Source organism: Cupressus sempervirens, chromosome 10 (assembly GCF_028749045.1).
Source record: "Cupressus sempervirens isolate cs-2001-9-10 chromosome 10, ASM2874904v1, whole genome shotgun sequence".
Classification (NCBI taxonomy): domain Eukaryota; kingdom Viridiplantae; phylum Streptophyta; class Pinopsida; order Cupressales; family Cupressaceae; genus Cupressus; species Cupressus sempervirens.
Genome location: NC_143127.1, coordinates 596,374,305 through 596,396,308, shown reverse-complemented (window position 1 = coordinate 596,396,308; position 22,004 = coordinate 596,374,305). Strand labels below are relative to the sequence as shown.

Sequence of the window (22,004 nt, the reverse complement as noted above, 5' to 3'; positions counted from 1 at the left end):
GAAATTTTTTCTAAGATTAGCAATTTAATGATATTTGGGAGTAGGGTTATGGACATCAGTGTTCTTTCCCCAATGAAGTACATTTATGTGATTTTAATCTTGGCCACGCACGTATCTATTTTAATGTGTGTCTTAGTTGTATCAATGAATACATGGTATTTGATTAACTCTTCTATTCTTCATCTCCATTTGATTCTGGTTTATTGCAGCAATTTGAAATCTTTGGAAATGGGTGGAGAGCCACAAAAATAGGAGCCACAAAATTGCAAGGCTTGGAAGGAAAAAGCTTATGTATGGAAGATTCTACAAAAGGGTAATGTCACCAATTATTTGGAGCATCTTCATGGGTTTAAACCTCATGTTACTGCGGCATTCTTAAAAAAATGGATTGAAGATAGGGTTTCTCTACATGGTGTGATTGCACATTTGATAGAGGAATTCATAGCTGAGGTGATGGGTTTTCCAAAGGAAGGCATTAAGTTTAGCAAATAAAAAAGTATTTCAAATGCTACATTCAAGAAATTTCCCAAAACAGATGAAGAGGAGGAAAACCTGGAGAAGAATGGAGATTTTTATGAACTGGGTTAGATAAAGGTTGTCTGGAAGGATGTGCTCTCATGTATTTGTGAGTATTTTATCTTAGACGATAGAGCTAAGTGTGTTCATAAATTTCACTTTGTGTTCCTCTATCACATTAGGCACAAAGATAGGCTCTCGTTTCCTTTTTATTTGAGATTTTCTTTACTCCAAGTTTGCAAGCTCATAGGAAAAAAGAGTCGCACCCTATTTTGCATGAAGGGTTAATTTTACTTATCGAGGGTTACTATAAAATAAAGGCAATTGTGCCTTCTCTTCCTTTTGATAAAAAGAAGGGATCTGTTAGCAAAAATTATTTTGGGAAGAGTAAGGGTGAGGATGCTATTAAGGGTAAAAGGAAGGGTCTGAAACAAGAAACCCAACAAACTCCTTAGCACAATGTGGAAGAGATTACTAAGTCTGATAACTCAGAATATAAGGAGGAGAAAAAATTTGAGGAGGAGAACACAGATGTGAGAGATTTCAATTCCAATTTGGAAGGCTACCTAGATAGCAAGGGTGAGAGTGGTAAGGATGATGAGGAAGAGAGCAGTGAGAAAAATATAGGGTCAGGCAATGTTGATGAAGAGGAAAATCAGAGTGAGCATTCCAAGGAAGTGAGGGATGGAAAAGAAGAATTGGAGAACGAAAAGGAGGACCCCCTTGATGTCAATGTGAGAAAAGAGGAAATGAAAGAAAAGGATGAGTCTTCTGGTAGAGTAGATATGGGGAAGGAGAAGAATGAGTCTTTTCAAAGGGAAACTATGCTCTCTTTTTGTATATTGCAAAACTAAAAGCTGATACCTTGCTATAAGTTGAATCATGGATGTATAATGAATTAATGAGCCTCAAAAGGAAAATGGAAAAGGTGCAATAGAACTAGGATATGGACTAGGTTAAGATAAGTCAAATGGAAGTGTAGGTGGGTAACATACCAGAGAAACTAAAGGATTATGAACTTAATCTTCATCTGTTGATCAAGGAAAGTGGCAATAAAATGGAGCAGTTAACTTCTAGTATTTGTGCTACTATTGCAAGTTTAGGGAAGCATACCAATGAAGAAATTATGTCTCCAGGGGGACCAAGTAAAAGAACTAGGCAGAGCTCTGGGAAAAGGGTAGCAGAGGCTACTGCTAGTTCGGCTGCTAATACCATACAAGAAACTGCAAAGATCAATAAAGAGGTGGTCAAAACGATAAAAGAGATATAATAGCAACTTATGGTGTCTTTGGTTTTAATACTGGTACTGGTTACTGGTCATTTTTTTTGGTTATTTCATCTAGTTTTTGTCTATTGTTAAAACTAGGTTCTAGGTCCTTGTAAAACTTGGATTCAATTTATGGTCCTTTTTTGTGGTTTCAGGTCTTTGTAAAACCTATTTTTGCTACTATTTAAACTACAAGTTTTAGGTCCTTGTAAAACCTGGTTGTGCTTCATGGTTTATCTTTTTCTTTACTATTAAAGGGTTTTAGGGCCCACCCTTGCCTTCTACTCTAGCTCCTTCAAAACCTATTTTTACCTTAATATAAAACATATTTTCAAATACAATTTAAATATATACCCACCCAAGATGCAAGTGATCAAGAAAGAAACATACAATGTACTAGTTTTAGAGTAAGTATTTCATATTTGCAAATTACTATATTGGTCTTTTATAATGAGCTAAACATAAAGCAACACAATTGATTCCTAGTAGATCAGAACAAAAACTTTTTAATCACACAACTAAGATTGATATTTCCTAGGAAGAAATATGAAAGAAAAAATACATGTGTTGAAGTTGATGAAAGCTCAACCCTACATCTCCCAAGCATCACTACATGCAAGCACCTTCCATAGAAAGAGAAGAAAAAAGCTATGAAGGCTCGAATTTAGAGATCAATAGAGGATGAGACATTCTTGATATGCAAAAAATAATTAAAAATTGTATTGATTGAATGTTACAAAGAGAGAACCATCCTTATAAAAGGAGATCAGAAATCTAATAGGAATCTAACCTAGGTTTTATGATAATAATTTAAAAAAGAATTAATTATTATATGCCTAAAGTTTAGCTTAAGTAAAATAGAGTTAATAAGAAAACACCTTATTACTCTAACACCCCCCCGCCTTAAGATAAACTTTGGGAGTAGCTAAAAACCTAGAAACTACCACTAAATGTAAGTTTGGGAAACCTAGAAACTTTGGGAGTAGCTAAATGTAAATGTAAAATTTAGTACTCTGTTAGCATGTAGAATTTTAGCTAACTTTTAAACATTAGATCTAGATAGAAAAAGAAAGAGTAAACATGTAGTAAAAGAGGAAAAAATTGGAACAATAATAAGAACAATAAACTCTTTCTTATTGATTTACATATGAATAGAATTAAAATACATATACTTCCTCAAAGAATAAAGTGGAGGAAAAATAAAATAAAACTAACAAAAAGAAATATTCCTTAGTTTTCTTACAAACCAATAAAGTGTAAGTTTATTCATAAATTAGGGATAAAATAAGTTTCAAAAAATAACTATCCTTGAAGGTAGGAATAAGAAAACAAATCTTAGTAGCTTTATTGCACTAACACCCCTTATTAACGTAACTAAGGAGAGAAAACCTAGTAGGAATAACCCTCCCCTCAAAATATGCATTAGAAAAGCATCTTTTGAGACACAAGAAAAGTGTAGACAGCTATTGAATGATGATTATCATAGTGTTGGATAAAGAACCTCCTTTTAAACCAAGATGAAAATCAAGATCAATATGCACGAGTGCCCCCAATGACACTACTCATATAATGAGAAAGGTAAACCATCTATCAATAGAAGATACAAAAGACAATAATTTGCATGGGAGCCCTCAAACAAGGAATAGATGGAAAAAAACATAAAACATCTATCAATCAAGGATGCAAATGATACATGGATTTTTACAAGTAACCCTAATGAAACCATTTAACCATTGAAAGAAAAAATTGATAGTCGAAATACAGGTTCCTACAAAATTGATCAATTGTGGAACCAAGGAAGCATCAACACAAACAATAGAAAGCCCTCCAAAATATTTAAATGAATGGAATGATAGCTCCACTGAAATGGTTTGTCACTAAGAAAAATATGAAGGCAAGACCCATTCAAAAAGAGCATGATCTTGGTCTATCTACAATGGACCAACATAATTCAGTTCAACCTTTGTTTCCATTACTATTCCATAAAAGTCTCTACTTCTGAGATGAAGGAAAATATTTGGCTTCCATTTAAAATAGCAATATAGCTTCAAACTAGAAAAGGATGAAAAATCCATTCTTTAAAAGTTCTAAATTTCTATGCAGGCTCAAGATATTCTTGATGTGCAAAAAAGAATTGCAAATTGTATTGAATGAATGTTACAAAGAGAGATCCATCCTTATAAAAGGAGATCAAAACCCTAATAGGAATCTAGCCTAGGTTGCATGATAATAATTAATATAAGAATTAATTATTCTATGCCTAAATTTTAGCTTAAGTAAAATAGAGTCAGCAAGAAAATACCTTATTACTCTAACAACATGGATCAAAAGTTCCAGTTTGGTTGGCTCCAAAAAATCTTGTAACTAGAAGTCTCTTCCCAATCTACTACTAGCTTACTCATTCTCCCTTCTCCAACTCTATTTTTCTTCTCCAAATTCATAACATTTTATCATATATCATATATCATGTGTCCTAGTTTCCTTGTAAAATTCCTCTGGATAATAAGAGATATTTCCAAAAAGATTGGTTTTATTTCCTTATGGAACATTGTAATCACCCACCTCTAAGCATCCCACATTATTTCCCTCCTCCTCGCCATTGGCTTTCAGCCAATCCCATAATCCTCTATGACCCACATACTTTGGCACTGTCACATCTCCTACTAAAAGAGAGGAATTTGCATTACCAATAATGCCAAAGTGCACAACACCCACTACATTGAAAAAATCTGGGGTTGTCATCTCTACATTAAAAAACCCTACTCCACATCGTACATAAATTATCTTCTTATTGTATATTGTTCCTATATGAAATCTCCTACAAAAGGGTACTTAGAATGTGGTTTGAGGACTCATGCAACAAAGAAATCTTTTTCTTTCGGTGGGTAAATAATGAGAACAACAATCCTAGGGCCTTCTTTGTTAATCTAATGAATTATTTCTAAACCATTTTTATTTGTAGGAATAGCTGTAGCATGATTTGAAAATAACAATACAAATAATATTGCAATGCATGTACATGATGCATTTACCTTGACAACTACTTTTATTCTGTGAGAGGGTAAGAGTGTTTATAATGATCCTTAAAATGAGTAACTAAAAAAATTATTTTTCATCCCAATTCCATTTTGTAACTAGCATGCATTATTTGTATATACAAAGTAAATGGGCTCAAAGAATCTAGATGGCACAACAATACCCATTTTATTTAGAGGGAGAAGAAATGAGTTGTAATAGAACTAGATATGGTTTTCTTAGAAACTCAATTAGTTTCAAGTTGTGGAGACCCATAAACATCCTCATTTTATGCTTTATCTATTTTCCATATTGTTCATTGAGTTGGTTTGTATAGAAATAAATTGTTATTGAGTTGTACATGAAAATTGACATAGGCAATATGCAGGGTTCAAATCTTGGTATTTAGAAAATATTTAAAGCTTATGTACATGGAACCAATAACTAAAATGGGTTGATATCCATGAGTAATAGTTTAAGGGAGGATACATGCACCAATATGTTGTACAAAAAGGGGGGTATAAGTGGACATCTTTTTTTTGAAATCAGGTAAACCTAAACTTGGTCAAGACATTTGAGGGTCATCCACTAAAAATGAAAAATGTGTAAAACATATATATTGTATTAATTTTAAATTAATTTCTAAACTACTAGAGTTTTTAAAAAATGGATAAGATTAGGTGGGTCAAACCCTACACACACAAAAAACAATTCCTAATTTTTTTAGAAAACATAACATAACTATTTTCGTGTGTAGCACAAAAGGCATAGTTATATTTAGTATTTTGCATATCCCTTTGGTAGGATGATAGTTAAGAGTAAGATCTAGAAGTTGTGTATTTTTTTGTAATTTTATGATGAGTAATTTTTTTGTTATGAATTGTTGAATATACTACATCTTGCAATTTTGGTACATGTTTGTGTGTTGAGCATAACTTGCATCAAAATAATTGAACATTGAAACTTTTTTTTGATATGTATATAATCAAGTGTAGAACACTAATATGCAATTTATTATGAATTTGGTTAAGTATATTAAAATTTATTTTAAAAATGGTAGACATATGTTTGTGAGGAATGCTAAGGCATTGGTAAAAGTAATTAAGGTTTACAATGTTAATGTTGTCCAAAAAAAGAAAAAATTATATGGTTAGAAAGCTAAGAAGATGTGTAATATTATGGTGGTGATTTTAGAGATATCCACTTCACCATTAGCATACCTAATGAAGAAAAAGATGACAATTCATCTTAAAAGATGAAAAAATGTCTAAAGGAAAAAAATGGAGGGAAAACATTCTCCCAATTGTTTGGGTCATTTTCCTAGGCTATCACCAAGCCATAACTCAATCAATTTTTTGGATTCAATAATTTTATTGGGTTTTGAAAATAAAAAATAAATTCAAAACCTGATCGGATTTTGTATTACTACTTCACAAGGTTAAATTGAGGGGGGGAGTGAGGGAGAGAGAGAGAGACCAGATTATGTATTATAATAAAAAGTGTTTATCATATCCCCCAATCCTTGTCTCCATCCCATCCTCTCTCTCCATCACTCCTCTCTCATTTTCACTCTTTATCCTCTCACTCTTTATATTATATCCCCTAATCTCTCTCTCTCTCTCTCTCTCTCTCTCCCTCTTTCTCCTATCCCCTTCTCTCTCTCTCTCTCTCTCTCACTCTTTCTATCATTTCCCCAAATCCCTCTCTCTCTCTCTCTCACACACACACACATTCATATCGCCTCTCTCTCTCTTTCTCCTATCCCCTTCTCTCTCACTCATTCTATCATATCCTCTAATCTCCCATAATCTCCCTCTCCCTCTCTCTCTCTCTCTCTCTCTCTCTCACTCTTTCTATCCCCTTCTCTCTCTTTCTCACTCTTTCTATCATATCCTCTAATTATTCTCTCCATCTCATCCCCTCTCTCTCTCATTCTCTATTTGTCATATCCCCTCCCTCTCTTTATCCTATCCCCTTCTCTCTCTCTCTCTCTCTCTCTCTCTCTCTCTCTCTCTCTCTCTCTCTCTCTCTCCCATCCCTCTCCCCCCCTCTCCTATCCCCTTCTCTCTCTCACTCTTTCTATCATATCATCTAATTCTTCTCTCCATACCATTCTCTCTCTCTCTCTCTCTCTCTCTCTCTATCCTATACCCCCCTTTCTATCCTATCCCCCCCCCTCTCTCTCCCTCTCCATCTCTTTCTCACTCTTTCTATCATATTCCCTAATATCTCTCTCTTTCCATCTCCATCTCTCTCTCTCTCTCTCTCTCTATATATATATATATATATATATATCTCATATCCCCTTTCTATTTTTCTCCCATCCCCTCTCTCTCTTTCTCCTATCTCCTAATCCTTTCTCCATCATATATCTCTGTCTCTCTCTCTCTCTCTCTCTCTCTCTCTCTCTCTCTCTCTCTCTCTCTCTCTCTCTCTCTCTCTCTCTCTAATTCTTTCTCTTTATCCTATACCCTAATATCTTTTACTCTCTCATATCCCCTCTCTCTCTTTCTCCTATCCTCTTCTCTCTCTTTCACCCCCATTTATTCACCATCTCTCTTATTCACTCTCCCTCTTTGTATCCCCTTCTATCTCTTTATCCTATCCTCACCATTTCTCTCTCTTGTTCTCTCCATCACTCCCTCCCTCCTTTAATCTACCTTTGTATAGTAATAAAATAGAACTTGATTGGGTTTTGGATAACTCGATCAGGTTATACAAAACTTGATTGGGTTATTTGTCCATATGGATAATGCAATTAGAAATTAATAACCCAATCAGGTTATTGAAAACTATAAATAAAACATCATGTCAATGGTTATTATACTATTTTAGTGCGGTCTAGACCAGATTCTACTATTGTTCACATGTATTTGTATACCAGGTATGCAAATGTAAGGTTTTTTGTGCTTGGAAATGCTAAATTTTATATTTTTCATGTGCCAACATAATATTTTATGTTAGTATCTTATGATTGAGCATAAAATAATCATGTTAGTATCTTATTGTTTATTTTATTCATGTTATTATTTGTAGGGTAATTTGTATCAATAATCGTGGGAAGAATAAGAGAGGAATGATTGAAAAATGAGAGGCAAAAAAGGTAAAAACAAGGGAACGTATAAGGAGATTACATGAAGGTACATCATCAACTGTCTCCAATGTAAGTGATGAAACTCTACCTATTGATATTGATATCACAAACACAACTAATTTGACAAATAAAAATGTTCAACATAAACCAATTGAAATGATTATGACAAATACACTTACATCACTTGATGCCCCTAATGCAACATCTCATGTTGAAATGATAAATGCACATGATGTAAGTAATGAAAATATAGAGCATGCACATACATCAACATCTCTTAGAATAATTTGTAGAAAACCAACATTTCTAATTGACATTGATGAAAATATTTTGAAGCCAATGCATGATAAAATGTTAGAAAGAAATTGTAGGAGAATTGTTCAAAAGATTTGGATTAGCTATTTTGAAAATTTAAATCAAAGTGGAAGATGCCAACTTGTTTTTGAAATGGTTAAAAATCTGAAATTTAGAGAGACAATGAGAATTTTGGGGTTAAGAACATCTAAAAATAGTAGTGAAAGAAGCATTGTTAGAAATCTCTTTGATGCACACAAATCCATTGGTTCAAAAACATGTACTAAAGATGCTAATACAATTTGAGGAGTCCTCATATCAACCATAATGGAAAAGTAAATGACAAAAACTTGTATGGTAAGAAAAACAAGTAAATCATTAAGGATAAGTAGCACAACGAGTCAAAGCCTTAGTGAGGCGACAAAAAATTGAGAATTCTAATGAGACTTATTTTTGGTTATTCCAATGTAGACTCCCACATAAGGATAAAGCTATTATTGATGCACTAAGAACATTAATAGAAATTTTTTTGTGTGACAACACAAGGGCTTCACCAAACCAAAAAGATGTTTTCAAAAGATGAATTGGAAAAACAAACTGTGAGCCACATGCAAAATGTTTTTGGATACAACTCAAAAACAATTTTATGAAATGTTTCTTCAAAGATTTCATCAAATTCAAATCAGTCAAAGGTTTTCTAAGATGAAAAAACCATTCTACATTAAGATAAATCATACACACACTACATGTTGTTGTAGGGTTCATGTTGAGTTTTCTATGCATTATGACATTTATTGTTATATATGTTGTACTTTGCATACTAAAGAAATATTGCAGGAATGCGGTCTACAATTACCTCCTAAGTTAGTGAGAGAATTTATTGCAAGTGTACTATGTAAAAATGAGATGATGAGTGAATTTATTATAAGACCATGTGTTTGAAAGGTTTTTTCCCTCAATGTGGTGATTTACAAAAGTTGCATAGATGCCTACATCTAGATAGCACACATAAAATTGGTAAGACTTTAGTTTATCTTGAAATTGGCAAGACACTTTGTTTGGATTTGGCATCTGTATCTCACCTATTGCCATAAGTTTCAATGTTACTCAGTTAAAATGAGAAAGATTGTGTATATTTCAAACTATTGGTCCTTGGATCAAATCATGTTAGCTTTGGTTCGTTAGGTTTAGGCTATGACCAACTCCATTTCAACCACAACATCCCTTTGATAGTATCGACCACATTGAACGGAAGCATCACAAGGGTATCTAAACACCATTGGGCTGTGATCTTTCATCGGGCATTTCTCTGAGCTCGTGCAAGGTATTAATGAACTATCAAGTGCTTTAGGGTCTTGTTATCTAGGCCTACAAAAAACTATCTTAGTTTTTAGAGATTCAAATTTTTTTGGATTTGGCATAAGTATCTCGCATATTGCCAAAATTTGCAATGTTGCTAAGTTAAATTGAGCAATGTTGTGTATATTTCTAACCGTTGGTCCTAGTCTCAAATCATCTACTTTGTTAGCTCTAGTTGGTTAGGTTTAGCTTAGGGCCAATCTTATTTCAACCACAATGTCCCTCCAATGGTATTTGTAATCACAAATGTAATCACCTAAAAATGGTCATCTAGACTATTAGTCCCCTTTTCAACATTTTGGCTAAATTAGTTTAATCATTTACCTAGATCAAATTGCTAATAATCAATTTATTTGATTATAACCTATAGTTTGACTATGCTATCCTAAGTTCATTATTTGATTAAAAGAACATGTCCCCTTTTAATTAAATAAAAGACCCCATTCTTCTAACCCACTTAAAGTGCAAACATAAAGTCTTTTTTCTATTTTAAAATTAAAAGAAAAGACTTTGAGACTTTTGTCTTATATGACAAGTCAACTTATATTCTATTGGTTGACTTGTGTGTGCACATGGATCACTCCTCTTTTCAAATTCCACCGTTGATCATCCACCATCTTCATCTTGATCTCTACCGTCCATATGACTTTAAAAGGGAGAGAGATTTACCCCTCAAATCCATCCATCTTTTGAGTATTGTTATGCTGCAAGTTTTCTAATAGGTTTCTTTGGAGCTTTGTGGAGAACTTTTATTTCTTGTCTACATTCTCTCATACCATAACATTTTAGCTTAGATCCATGTTGCATGGTAGTTTAGCTTCTATTTTGCAATAATCTATCTCACATAGCTTAATATTTTGATTGTAACACTCTCATACATGCTTTAGCATAGCTACATTTTGCATTCTCATCTTAGCTTAGTTTCCATACTTGCATTGCATTCTTGAAGAACTCCTTGAGACATTTGCATTCTTGCATCTTATCTTTGGAACCTTCCATTGCATGGTTTACTAGCAAGAAGAGTATTCCTAAGGCTCAGCTGAGAGCCCTTGAACTTGAAATATACTCTCTTGAACTCCATGGATAGGGAGCTTTAAGCCGGCATCCAAGCATTTCAAACTCATAGAATCATTTGGATAGAAGGGTTTAGAGTGGGACACTTTTGAGTGTACATTTTTGGCACCCACCGTGGGGCATGAATCAATTTTCTAGCTCCATTTGCTTTCATTTCTTATCTTTGCTTTTTTTACAGTAGCATATTGGATCTAATCAAGTGCTTTTGTAGAATTATCACTTTGGTTTTAAGGCCAACCCATAAGTAGATTGGTTTGAAGGCCAAAAATCTAGTTGGTTTAAAGATTTGATCATATCTTTTAAACCACTTGGATTTTGGTTCTGAAATTTTTTTTACAAGTTGGCTATGTGTCCAACATGTCTCAGCTTATTATTCAAAGAATTTTGACGTGGTTTGCAAGAGTTATGATTTTTTCTTTGTTTTTCATAAAAATCCATTTTTGACTGCAAATTAGCACATTTTTTGGAAAAACTTACATTTCCAATTTTTTTTTTGAATTCTAAGAGGGGTGATTTCTTTTTGTTTTGACTTTTGAGGTGATATTATAGATAAAAAACCTAATTTGATAAATCTAACCTATTTTGACAAAATGGGTCCCTAGATCACAAATGCAGAGATTTTTTTGAATTTCTTGCATTTTTAGAAAGCTCTAAGATTTTTAGTAGGGGTCTCATCTTTTAATTTCTATTTTTGAATCCAAAATCATAGCAAAAAGGTCTAATGTTTTTTACTAGGTCAAAAGTAAAGAGTAAAAATGAGAGCATTTGTGATTAATTTGCACTTTCTTTGCATACACTTGATTGGAAGATAACTTGGATGTTTGAGGCAAATAACCACTTTTTATTGCAATATTTTATGTTATTTCACACTAACTTGTGGTGCTAACAAGTTGTGATTCAGGTTGCCATCCTTGTGAAAAAATTGAAACATTGCATAAAAAGAATGCATGCCAAAGCTTCAAATGCACAAGGGCTACTAACGATTGTTTGCAGGGCTTCCCAATGCATAAAAAACTAATTTTTATTGTTCTTTACTTTTATATGTGTGGCATATACTAGTTTTTTGCTTTTAGGCACATTAAAACTTACAATTGGGATCTTTTGGTGATAGGAGAGTATGCTCTTCACCCTTGTGGTGAATTAGAAATATTGACTTACCATTTGGTTTCAAGAGTAAGAGGCAACTGAATCTTCTTGGCATGTTTGGGAGAAAATGGTTGGAATAGGAGTATATGCTCTTCACCCTTGTGGTGAATCAAAAATCTTGACTTCCAAAAGTTGATCCACTCTTTGTGTAGTTTAGAATCCTTTAGAGGGCCTACTCTCGGACAACCTGAGAGGAACAACCCAAGTGGGGACAAGAAGATTACCCAGCTGTTCCAACCCACTATAAACTCAAGGCTATCAAGGACACAAAACTTTGGTAGATGTATTGTTTGTCTTCGCCTAGTGTGATCACTTATGAGATTTTGACCATAGGGAGATCACTAGGCAAGAATGCTTAAGGTACTCTTGTGGTCGCAAGATTGGTTGCTAATCACAAGGTGAGGTGTCCCATAATAGGGAGAAAGAGGAACACTATGAATGGAAGCCCTATCTGAACACCCTAAGTTAGTAACTACCTTTTTAGCCACTCAACTTCTTGGTGCAAGGATCGATCTTAGTGGACTACTTGGATCACCCCAAGATTTTACACTCACCATCTGTGTTCCCTTGGTTATGCTTATGGAATTTTCATGACAAAGCCAATATCTCTTGTGGGAAACCACTTGGTGTGAGGCAAAGGAGCATCAAGTGTGGGCCAAGTTGTTTTGTAATGAACCATGTTCTTTTGGTAGATATTGCTTGATGTGTTCTCGAATGTGGTATACTTGTGAAAATCTTTTGAACATACACATGACGATAATTCTAGGGATTTCTTTTGAGACCTCACATATGCTTGTATCATGCAAGGTTGCTTTGTCCCTTACTTGATTGTTTGAAGAATACTCCATGCGTCACTATCTTGCTTGGAAAGAAATTGTTTCTAAACATCAAACTTGCTATGCTATCAACTATTGTCAAACTTTTTCAACCAAGTCAAAGCATCAAGTCTTAACATTTTTCTTGTGTTTCTTGCTAAGGAGAGTCTCATCATTTGATTTTTATTTTATATGTGTCTAGTTCTTGAACATGCTTAAAATGGCTCTTTGGTCTTAGTGCTCTTGGTATTTTTGTCTTCATGGTCTATGTCTGCTTGCAAGTTATCCTTTTGCTGAAATGGTTACCTTGATTTCTTGACTACACTCTTAGGTTGGGAAAGTTGTTCACTTGTCACCCCATTTGTTCTATCTACTCATATATTGGCTTCTTGCCTAGCTCTTGACTTGAGTCACTAGTGTCATAAGTAACTTGGACACTTTCTTGACAAGTCACTTTACTCTATCTTTACTATATTGGCAAGTGAATAATCTACCTCTCTAGTTTGGACATCAAGTTATCTTGTGTCACCTTATTAGCTTCCTCTAGTCTCCTTCATGCTTGATTATCTCTCTACCACTATGGAATTCAAAGCTTTTGCTACCAAACCTCAACCAAATCTAGATGATCATGATATCCTCCATGTCACTAAAGAGTTTCAAGATCTATATGTGCAATACAAAGAACTAGAAGAGACAAATGATCTTTCTTATCTTCATCTCTCTAAGCGCATGACAAAAATGAAGTCTAAACTTGAGAAAAGGTTAGAGGAGAAGATTGCCTTCTTAAATAATTCTCCCTTAAGACCTTTACATACACATGGTTCATCTTCTTCAAGGTCTACATATTCTACTCCAAGACATCAAATGTCTTCATCTTCTAGATCTAAAGACCTCCTTAGAGAGAAAGAAAATGATACCTACTTTGAGCCTATTCCAAGATATCATGATGGATCTATCTTTGACCAAGACAATGATGAAGACATGGATGCATACCATTCACTTGCAAAACAAAAAAAGGACTCTAGACATAATTTTGATATAACTTTTTCTCCCTTGGAAGATTCTTGTGATGACACTTTGCAAAAACTTCTTGGCAATAAGATCATCATGTTACCTAAGTCTAGCTCATATGGAAACCCATTCTTGGATATCTATTGTGCTTATCATCGACATAATGAGAATAGTACTTCAGATTGCATTGAGCTGAAACATAAAATCCAAGATCTTATTGATAATGAAATTATTGATACCTCTAATGACTCATGTGATGAGGATACTTTTCTGTAGAAAGATCATGTTAATGAACCTATGTCTAGTGATGGTTTCCTTGATACCTCCACTTATTCCAACACTCATGCATCTCCCAACACTTCAAAGCTTTCCAACATGCCTTTATCAAATAAAAAACCTAATGTTTTTCATGTACACTATGCCTATCCTAAAGGGCTACCTCTAAAAGAAACTCAAGCTAACCCTCACTTGGCGGCAAACCTTTTCCATGCTACTAATCCTAAACATCCTCAACCTTCATGCACTACTATGCCTAATCCAAGCATTACTTCATTCACTCTTCATTCTCCCTTTTCCTTAGAAGTGACTCCATGTCATGAGGACTCTCAAAAAGATAAAGCTATAAATGTCAAGAAAGATCAAGATCAAGCACCCTTTCATCTCTTTCAAGATTTTTCCCCTCTGGATATCCTATATCTTGTCCACCTCCTAAGTATGATGAACATACCACTTCCATTATCTCCATTGAGCTTACTAAAAATTATGAGAAAAGTTCTCTTCATATGCTATCCAAAGCTACTTGTCAAGATCAAAGCATCCCCTCATGTTCTACTTCTCCACACCCACTTCAAAATTGTGCTCAAGATTCAAGTGCTTCTATTAAAAATGTTGTTCCTATGAAAGGTACTCATGATTCTATTGATGGCTTTGACCATGTTCCTCACTCTAAAGATATTGATATCCCTTCCCACTATCCCTTTTCATATTCTAAATCTATCCTTGGTCCTCATCCATCAAAGCTAAAGCATTCAAACCTTCCATCGATATTGGGGTGTTATGTTCCTCCATCTCTTACATTCACTCCTAGCTCATTCCCTAGCTCTCCTATAATACCTCAAGATCAACAAAGACACTCATCCTTGATGACTTTTCACCCATCTATACATCTAAAACAGTCATATCATCCTTATTCATCCACAAATCCCAAGTCCTTTGGAAGTGAGAATAAACATAAGAATCCATTTAAAAAGAAAGATCACTATGTCCCATCTAATTGACATGTGAATTCTAAGAAGGATAATGCACAAAAGAGACCACAAAGGTCCACTATTAAAAAAGCTAAATCAAAGAAAATATGGGTTCCTAAACCCATTATTGAAGAAATGTGTTTTGAAGTATCCAAAGGAAAATCTAAAGCTATATGGATTCCCAAGTCTCTTTTAGAAGACTTGAATATTGAAAATACTTCAAAGTTAACATTCAAGCTTCCAAAGGCTTCCATTCCATCTTCTTCCAAAAATCTTCCTAAAAATATTCCAAAGCCTTCCACTCCACTTTTTTCCAAATCTCTTCTACCACCTCATACATCTAAGCCTCAAGCTACTTCATCCATGATTCCTCCATCATTCCAATACCCTTCAAGGTGTGTGTCAATGTTGATCTTCTCCAATATTTCAACTACCCTCATGAAATCATCTAAATCTTATACTTACTTTCTATACATGAACTATTATCCTCCATATACTCTTCGTACTACCATTTCTCTTTCATCACCATATCAACATCTTTAAGCATACCTTTCTATGGTCTTGGCTTATCATGACTTATCTTTTCTATAGGAGCACTATCTATATTCAAAAAGCTCGAGCTCTTTCTAAAAATTCAAAAAAGAAAAAGAAAAAAAATGAAAATGTGCCTTGGTGAAAACCACTTCTTGTGGCACCTTGGTAGCAAAAGTAAAGAGAAATAAATGTGTCCTATGGTGAAAAATACATCTTGTGGTACCTTGGATAAGTACATTATATAAAGTTTTGAGCTCTTAAATAATTTTGACATCCTGGATTCATTTTCGGGATCGAAATCCAAATTTGAGTTCATCTTGATGGTCAAAATTGTCTTTTAAAATTCTACTTTCTTCTAAGCAGTTAGCTGACCTTTTGAGGTCTAATCTCCAAATCATCAATGTAACATCTTCATTTCTTCATGTCTTCATCATTTCCATACTTCATATCTACTTCAATTCACCGTTTCATGTCTAAAATCACCTTTCTACTCATTTTTGACCTAATTTTTATGTTATATCCTTCAAGGTCAACTCTAGTCAAACTAGGGCATTTTATCAGTTTCTTATAGTCATTCTTGGGTTCTAATCATCTATTTTTCATCTTGGACATTGCTATATTCTAATTTTCTCATGTCTAGCTAGTTTTTGTATACGCTTACCTCATTTCAATTTTGATCTCGAGGGGGCATAAATACTCTATTGCTGATTGCTACAGCTATCTATTTCTTAGGAGAATTTGTTTGATCTTCTCACTTGTTCTTGATCTATCTACTTTGCTAAGTGTTAGCATTCTTCTTGAATTCTGACATCATCTTTTCCTAGTGTTCAGTACTACCACTATTAGGCTGTACATTTAGGACTTGCTATATTTTTCTACATTTCATTCTTCAAAATCAAATATCTATATCTATCACCGCCTACTTGGCTTTCTATTTTCTTTGACATAATGTGTTCCCATATCGATCACACATTATTCAAAGAGGGTCAAATGTAATCACCTAAAAATGGTCATCTAGACTATTAGCCCCCTTTTCAACATTTTGGCTCAATTAATTTAATCATTTACCTAGACCAAATTGCTAATAATCAATTTATTTGATTATAACCTATAGTTTGACTATGCTATCCTAAGTTCATTATTTGATTAAAAGAACATATCCCCTTTTAATTAAATAAAAGACCTCATTCTTCGAACCCACTTAAAGTGCACACATAAAGTCCTTTTTCTATTTTACAATTAAAATAAAAGACTTTGTGACAAACTTTGTTGCAAGTCAACTTATATTTTATTGGTTGACTTTTGTGTGCACATGGATCACTTCTCTTTTCAAATTCCACCGTTGATCATCCACCATCTTCATCTTGATCTCTACTATCCATATGACTTTAAAAGGGAGAGAAATTTCCCCCTCAAATCCATCCATCTTTTGAGTATTGTTATGCTGCAGGTTTTCTAACAGGTTTCTTTGGAGCTTTGTGGAGAACTTTTATTTCTTGTCTACATTCTCTCATACCATAACATTTTAGCTTAGATTCATGTTGCATGGTAGTTTAACTTCTATTTTGCAATAGTATATCTCACATAGCTTAATATTTGAATTGTAACACTCTCATACATGTTTTAGCATAGTTGCATTTTGTATTCTCATCTTAGCTTAGTTTCCATACTTGCGTTGTATTCTTGAGGAACTCCTTGAGACATTTGCATTCTTGGATCTTCTCTTTGGAACCTCCCATTGCATGGTTTACTAGCAAGAAGAGTATTCCTAAGGCTCAACTGAGAGCCCTTGAACTTGAAATACACCCTCTTGCACTCCATGGATAGGGAGATCTAAGCCGACATCCAAGCATTCCAAACTCATAGAATCATTTGGATAGAAGGGTTTAGAGTGGGACACTTTCGAGTGTACAGTATTGATCCATATTGTGGTCCCACAACACACTCCCCATTCCTAATCCCCTCTTTCCTCCAAATTCCCAAATTTACCATTCAGGAATCGAACAATTTTAAAGAGTCAAAAAATCATAAAAAATTCAAAAAAATCAAAAAATCAAAAAAGATAAAAAATCGCAAAAAAATAAAATCCATATCATCTTCGCATGCATGTGAGGTCCATGTTGCGCACCTACGCACCCGTGTAGGGGTACAACATGCACCCCACGCATCTGCAAGGGTTATAAAACCCCCACCCATCACCTCAAACTTACATTTCATTTCATTCACTTTCATTATTGGGTTTGAGTGCTTCAAGGTAATTTCTCACCCTGCACGCCTTTGAAATGGTGCCATGCACACCCTTAACCTGGCACCGCATGCGCCCTTAAACTGGTACTATGTGCCTTTCAACAACATCATATGCACCCTTAAAATCAGCACTATATTCCCTTAAATCAACGTCGTGTGTCCTTTAATAGCACTGTGTGCGCCCAATAAAACACTGCACCTTGTGCCTTGAAATGATGTCGCACACCCATAAAACAACGATGCCACGTCCCTATTAAACCTTGGTGCCACACACATAATAAACCCAAGGTGCCACTTCCCAAGGAAAACTGGCACTGCACACCCAAAAAATAGTGTCACCTGCTCACACTTGGCATCACACCATGCACCCATGGCGTCGCACACCCTTTGGCACTATGTGCAACCACAAGCTATTGCGCATGCCCTTTGGCACCGCGTGCAACCACAAGCTATTATGCAGGCCCTTGGCAGTTTAATTTTAAAAAATGAAAAAATATACTAATATGAAAATATAATTTAAAAAAAATAACAGTAGAAATAAAATAAAACAAAAAGGACACATTTTTTAAAATTCAATGCTCATTTAGACATGAATTAAACATTTTCTTTTTCAATTAGTTTTTATCATTAAGCTAATAAATATTTTTTCTTGTGTCGTGCAGAGAAATGGCATCCACATTTAGAATGGCACCCAAGCTGTCGTATTTAAGTTTCAAGGCATACCATTAAAATATATATTTCATGATGATTATGCAAAAATCGGAGATACCAACCTGGGACACATAGTTTTTGGAGAATTCCTCAGAATTTGCAACAAACTAATGGAGAGATCAGCCCCAGTATCCTCATGGATTTGTTCTAGGTTGGTGAACATAGCTTCACATCTAGTGTCAGTGCAATTGGCATAACTGATCATGACACTAGTGCAACATTTTTTTTTTGAGGAGAGAGTGGTCAAGAGTGTCACTAGAGAGGTTGTGTTGGATCTACAACTTGAAAAAATTGAGAGGGTCTTCCATCTCCCAAGAGTAGACTAGTTCATTAGACTCTCATATGAAGCAACTGAGAGATGGTATAGGGAGCACCATAAGGAGGTGACCGACATTATACAATCCTCTTACCTCATTGAGAAGTCTCCTAGGGGAAGGATAATAGGCAAAGTGGATATGATTCGGGGATATATGAAGGAGTACATTGGATATTCCATCATCCTTTTGAGTAGAGTCATGGGATTACCTACTGTAGACACCTAAATTTGATTACACCGCTTTAGTAATCCTAATTAACTATCTCTAAAGGCATCATTAATTAAATTCCTATTTAATTAATCCTTTGCCATCCCCTAGCTGATTAATTTAATTAATCATCTATAGTCCTAATTGATAAATCAAATAACCTATTATTTATCAATTAATCCTATTCTTCTATCTAATTCCAAAATCCTCATTTATTAAATAAATCTATTTCATAAATAAAGCCCTCAAATCTAATAACCCCTAAACTATCCTAAACCCCCTTTTTAGCCTAATCCATCCCATCCACCCATACTAACCAAGCTTAGCCACTAACTCACCCACCCTCATGAATTCCATCCACTTGAAAATCTCTAACAAGCCTAATCTAATCCTAAACCCAAGCCTAATTCAGCCCCTAATGTTGTCACATTTCCTAAGCAAGCTTAAGACTTTCCTAAGCCAAGCAAAGTCAACAATCTCAACTCCCTCCAAAATATCCCAACCACTAAGCCTTCAATGCTCTTACAAAATCCATAAAGACACTTACAAGCCCATTCATTTCTCTTACAAGCCATTATGAAGGGTCTTTATGAAGATATTATCCCTTGAGCCTCCTTTGTTGACTCATCCATCCCCTTGCCTCCATCCACTCACCTTGTGACATGTGTCACTCCCTGGTTGGTGCTAAACAAGCACAATCCATGTGCTCCCCTTTGAGTGCATCCTATCCCTCCTTAAGATTTTTCCTTTCCTTCCATCTTAATCCTCCACCCCTCAAGCCCTTAGCCTATAAATTGAATCTCCTCCCAAGCCATTTAATCACAACCTTTAAGCCAAAGTTATAATGCTAGTTTGAGAACCAAAAGCCATCAACCATACCCTTATAATGCCAAATTGAGAGCTCACAAAGCTACCAATTTACCATTACCCATCCAACATCCATTGAAGCAACTTTTGAACTCTTGAGCATACATCCCAATCCTTAGACTCATCTACCAAGCAAAGACCTAAATCCTATTGGGAGAGTCCATTCATTTGGCTCACATTTCCAATTGGGGTTTCCTCTTTAGTCTCTCATTTATGTTATGGTATTCTAGTTTGTAAATGCTTTTGATTTCTTAATTTAGTGTTTCTAACATACTAATATAGCATATACACCTACAACAGGCCACCTCAACACTTTCATGGTCAAATTCATTGAGACCATTAGAGCAACAAAGATACCACTAGACTGGGCCACCACACTAAGTGAAAACTTTTGTGACCAATTGAGGGCAGTAAAAGATAAGAAGTTTTATATGACTTCTTACATGGTATACCTACTCGTAGTGAGGGTGAAAAACTACCCTAGTTTGTATAGGCAAGGTCGTATGTAGGATCTCAATGCCTAGCCATATATAGTCTACCCTCAGCTGGTAAAGTAGAAGCTCTTAGTATAGAGATAGGAATATAGAATCATGAATGATGCATTCATTTTTGCAATCATTTGATTCATTGAGGGAGATTATGCAAAGATGCTATCTAATGAAGCAAAAGCACAGATTATAGTTCTTGAAGCCTACTTCATCCAGTTCAAAATGTTCACATATCTACAGGTAGCTGGTGCCTCCATCAACCCTAAGAAGCTCCCTAGATATCCTAGTGACAAACTATTTCTATTGGAGATTGCCCAAAAAATTGAGTCGGCATATCAGAAGATAAAGAGACCATGAAGACCTTGCTAGGCATGGACCTTGGTCATTGGACTATATTAGGTGAAACGAAAGCAAGATATTCCATCATTTGAGTGGGAATGGGAGAATTATCCTCTCAAAGAATATAAATTCCCCAGCCATAATTTGACAATATTGGGAGAGTGGAGAGTCTGGTAGGAAAGGAGTTTCACCATGAGGATGCTATTGAAGATCATTGGATGAACACAACAAATGACTATGATGTCCATGTAAGGGATTATTATAGGATGACTTTATATCTAGCCACGAAGGCTCTGTAGTTGAACATCTTAGAGGAGATAAGGAAACATGATTCAAAGGAGTTACTGTACCCCCTATTCAACTTAGAAAAAATAGGAGAAAGGCCCATTATGAATGTTGAGGTTGACAGGGAGGAGCCTAATGATATTAATCATCAGGCAAGGCATGTCATTGGAATGACTAAGGATTGGATCAATAAAACTTTTCCTCTTGAACCAATACCCGATACAATGATCTTTCATGCACATGCTCGCCCAAAAAGAGGTAGAGGGAAGAAAGTAGCAATTCCTACCTTTGCGGCTCAATCTCATATCAGGCCAGAGATAGTATACCAACTTGATCACTTGGTTGGATACTATCACCCTCTAGAGAGGAATGGAAAGAACAAAAGGAAGAGGACCTCCCCTCAAAGGATTAAAATAGAATGGGCTAAAGAATAGGCACCTCCCTAGTAGAAAGAAGAGAGTGCACAAGGGTCTAAAGATATTGGAGCTACTCAAGTATAGGATGAACCTCAATTGCCTCCCATTGTGCCCAGCCAACTAGAAGAGGGAGGGATTCCATAGGTTTCCATTTCTCCCATGAAAGATGAGCCAACTTCTCCTTCTATCCCCAAGAAACAAAAGAAGAAGATAAAAATCCAGATGAAAAAGAGGCAAAGGATCAACAAAAGATTGGTGCCTTCCCCATCTATTTCCAAAACTATTCTGAAGGGAGATGAAGAGGAGGAGGAGGAAGAATTAGAAGAGGAAGAGGAAAAAGTACCCTTATAGGGAAGAACTTGACTAGCTAGAGCCGATGAACTACAAAGGAGGAAAAGTGCCATGGCTACCTCGCCATCCACTCAAGAAGAACCTTTAGAATTCTCTTCTTTGGAAGATGAAGTACAAAAATGGGTAGATGAGAAGAATGAAGAGGGTGATGAAATTTTCAAAATGTTAGATTTTGATTTTATGCCTGTGGGTATAGAGTTGATTGGCAATAAGATCAGAGACACCCCTATAGGTGAACCTCAACAAGAAGACTAGATGCAGATGCTGCCAAATTCACAAGGTCGTGATCTTACTCCCCAGTCTCCACCACAAATTATAGTAGTAGATAAGGGCTCAGTTACTCCTCCACCTCAAATTTTAGAAGAAGAATAGGTTTAGAAGGAACCATCACAAGAAGAGGGACC

The 22,004-nt window shown here is 35.2% G+C and overlaps 1 pseudogene; it reads right to left on the bottom strand.

Annotated features, from left to right (window-relative positions):
* Window positions 1–4,240: 4,240 nt before the first annotated feature.
* LOC149535268 (uncharacterized) lies at window positions 4,241–17,991 on the bottom strand (annotated as a pseudogene).
* Window positions 17,992–22,004: the final 4,013 nt, after the last annotated feature.